General features: G+C 39.9%; 1 protein-coding gene across 2 annotated transcripts in view; it reads right to left on the bottom strand.

Moving 5' to 3' along the window:
• LOC121869956 (tyramine/octopamine receptor-like) overlaps positions 1–3692 on the bottom strand; it is a 13155-nt gene extending 9463 nt beyond the window's left edge. Inside the window, exon 1 of one of the 2 annotated variants that reach the window (XM_042371566.1) lies at positions 3609–3692. The gene's annotated coding sequence lies outside the window, so the exon portion shown is untranslated. The remainder of the gene's footprint in view (positions 1–3608) is intronic. The other variant, XM_042371565.1, reaches the window with a different exon arrangement.
• Between the last annotated feature and the right edge of the window lie 264 nt (positions 3693–3956).

Genomic DNA, 3956 nt, shown 5'->3' with positions numbered 1-3956 from the left:
ACACGTTATTTAATTATTTTTGGGGGGTCTTTCTCTTTAAGGCCAAGGGTCTCACTCACTCACTCACTCAAGAGGAGCTGAAACTGTGGTAGGTGAAAGGAAGTTCATTAGCTTCGTGTTTGAGAGGCTAAATAAAGTAGGTGGCCAAACACGTACGTACAAGACATCAAGAACACACACACCCCACCCCACCCGCTCCCCACCCCACCCCACCGCTCCCCACCCCACACCACCCCCTCCACTCCCCACACCACCCCTCCGCTCCCCACACCACCCCCTCCGCTCCACCCCCGCCTCTCCCCTCACACCACACAACAAAAACCCATCACTTCTACGGAGTGTCTCAGGAAACACTCAGCCTAACACCCGTACACACCCTCTCGTGCTGGGTGAGGCTGGCCACCCCTAGGTCAGGTTGCCAGCGGAACTTAGCCACACATCACTTACCTGGTTGAGGTAATTATGACTAAGACGAGTTGTTATTAATTGATATTTTTAGTAGTAGTAGTAGTAGTAGTAATCATTGAAGCTTAAATGCACAAAGGTAAGAAATATCACAGACTCATATCAATCAACCAATATAAGACTACTGAATTTAACACACAAATCACAATCACCAACGACATTGATATTTACGAGTGATTGCAACATATGAAGCCTCCACCTTCTCTTGTTACGTACAGACTTGGTACGTGACTATTGTCCTTCCCACGGATGTTTTCTGACTCATGTTAGTATCATCTGATTTCAAAGGCATTATGACATGAATATTTACATAAGGGTGTGTATTTTTTTATTTTTTTTTTATATAATAAATTGACTATAAAAGATTTATTTGAGGTGAGAACTGTTTGTGATATCTGATTATTGTGATTTAAAACTCATCTGTCATCATATATTTTGATTATTATTTCCTTCCTATTATCAAGGTCTACTTTTAACCATTTTCTCATCAGTATCTCCCATCGGTGTTTTGTATCTCTCTCTTTCTCTCTAGGTGAAGGGACAGGAGACCATTCCCTAGTTCTATTCGCATATCATCATCTTATCTCTCTTCTCTCTCTCTCTCTAATCACGCGTTGGTCACCTCCACCATGTCCGGAGAACCCACGGAAGTTGTTTAGTTTCTCATCCTCAAGAGATAGTGATCTCTCTCTCTCCCTTCTCACTATCTTTATGTTTTATTGTTCGTGTTAACTCCTCATTAGCATCAAGGTGAAAAAGTAGAAAATTTTTTATATGAATAACGTCAAGAAACACACACACACACACACACACACACACACACACACACACACACACACACACACACACACACACACACACACACACGAGTACTTGATCCCAGCAGTAACGTCACCACACACACAGATATACAGTATACATTAACGGATGTTCTATCATGGATCGAGCGTAAGTTATCATTCCAAAGTTGCACCGACACACCAATACCACCACTCATGTCTATAAATCCTCCACTGTATCTACAAACTCCAATTTTCCGAATCCCCGAACCCCCGAATCAAGTATTAAAAACCTTGAACTTTAAACTCCGAACCTCGAACCCTTAAATCCGTATCGTGAACCCCAAAACTCCACATAAACAGAACCCCTAACACCGAATCCCCAACTCCAAACCCTGATTCCGAGCTCCGAATCCCGAACCCGTAATGGAGTTAATGTGAGCCATGTTATGAAATCTGATGTTGTTTATGTTAGTCGTCGTGTTTGTTGTGTGTGAGAGAGAGAGAGAGAGAGAGAGAGAGAGAGAGAGAGAGAGAGAGAGGAAATGAAAACGGCAAGAAAGAAAACAATAAAGATAATGAGAAAAAAGGAGACAAAAATAAAGACAAAGGAAAAAAAATGAAATAATGAAGAAAATAAAGGTAGAAAATGAGAGATAGAAATTTAAATGCTAGAAAAAAAAAACCCACACCAATACTGTTGCAAATGAAGAGAGGAGAGAAAACTAAATTGTAGCACATTAATATAGATAAACGCGACATCCTGTGATAAATGAACACAGCATACAGCATCCGTAACAATGAGATAGTTTTATTTTCTCTGTTAAATATTATCAGAGAAAACAAAAAAAAGATAACCTTCGACCCCTCCCACCCCCCCTCACCCCACCTCCACCCCCACACACCTCCCCCTCCTCCACCCCCCACACACCCTCCCTCCTCCACCCCACACACCCTCCTCCTCCACCCCACACACCCTCCCTCCTCCACCCCCCACACCTCCCACACACCCTCCTCCTCCAATTTCCACACACCGTCACACACCGTCCCCCAAAAAATTAAATATTAAAGCAATCTCACATTTCATTTCTTTTAAACTTTTTCTTTAATTTACATCAAAGTGATTAACTCTTAGGGAAAATATAAACAACAATTATATTTGTCAAAGTTAAGTTAATCTGGAGAGGAAGGCCCGGCTTAGGTGTCTTATCGGGGGGAGTGACAGAGGAGGGGGGGGGAGGGAGAGGGAAGAAGGTATTATTTTAGGCTTCAACTTCAATTTATGTTTTTATATAGTAAAAATCTACTGTGGATATCTGTTTTCTCATGGTTAGCTTAGGTTAGGTTAGGTTAAGTTAGGTTATATCAGGCATTGGTTAAGTTAGGTTATATCAGGTATTGGTTAGGTTAGGTTAAGTTAAATTACAAGCTCCGTCTAGTTAAAGTGTCTACGGTTTGTTAGAGAAAATATTCACTGCATTTCAGACTTCATCACCAACATCACACTGATAACAATTCACACCTAACCTAACCTAACCTAATATACTTAACAAACATTTAAAACACCCACTTATGCTTTATACTACACAAACAAACACAAACTTATAAATTACGTCACTTTACACACTATTACAATGACACATTACACTTATATTTTACACTGTAGCACAAACGCACACTTAACACTTAACACTTTACACTTTATCTTCGTACAAAAATGTAAATGTCACTTCAAGATTAAACACTCTAACGCTACTTGGCGGGCGTTAGGTTAGGTAAGTGTTAGTGTTAAGTTAGGTCTGTGTTAGGTTAGGTTAGGTTAAGTTAGGTTAGTGTTAGCGTCAGGTTAGGTTAGGTTAATGTTAGGTAAGTGTTAGTGTTAGCGTCAGGTTAGGTTAGGTTTATGTTAGGTTAGTGTTAGTGTTAGCGTCAGGTTAGGTTAGGTTAATGTTAGGTTAGTGTTAGTGTTAGCGTCAGGTTAGGTTAGGTTAATGTTAGGTTAGTGTTAGCGTCAGGTTAGGTTAGGTTAGGGCTAATGTTGTGTTAGGTTAGTGTTAGCGTCAGGTTAGGTTAGGTTAATGTTAGGTTAGTGTTAGTGTTAGCGTTGTTAGGTTAGGTTAATGTTAGGTTAGTGTTAGCGTCAGGTTAGGTTAGGTTAATGTTAGGTTAGTGTTAGTGTTAGCATCAGGTTAGGTTAGGTTAATGTTAGGTTAGTGTTAGTGTTAGCGTCAGGTTAGGTTAGGTTAATGTTAGGTTAGTGTTAGTGTTAGCATCAGGTTAGGTTAGGTTAATGTTAGGTAAGTTAATATTCATATAATACCCAAATTATATACTAATAAATGTATACCATTCTATTTCTTCTACCTGATCGTATAGCGGCCCGTGTAGCGGCGTTGACCCGGAGTAAAACCGTGTGATACCAACGGTGATTTCTCGGTCTGTGTGTGTGTGTGTATCCTGTACAGACAACATGTGGACAATTATCGTATCCGGCAACTCATCTCTCTCTTGAGTAGCCATTATTGACATTTTGATTCTATTTTACTGTGGGGGTTTTTTCGATTTTATTTTTGGAAGAATGAGTGAATTTTTTTTATTTTTTTTTAGGTAAATTGTATGATTGTATTTTTTTTGTTTTTTGTCGGAGATTGTTAGAAAGATGTATGGTGTGTGTGTGTGTGTGTGTGTGTGTGTGTGTGTGTGTGTGTGTGT

Source organism: Homarus americanus, unplaced genomic scaffold, assembly GCF_018991925.1.
Source record: "Homarus americanus isolate GMGI-L3 unplaced genomic scaffold, GMGI_Hamer_2.0 scaffold14467, whole genome shotgun sequence".
Taxonomy (NCBI): domain Eukaryota; kingdom Metazoa; phylum Arthropoda; class Malacostraca; order Decapoda; family Nephropidae; genus Homarus; species Homarus americanus.
This window is presented reverse-complemented; position numbering and strand designations above follow the sequence as displayed.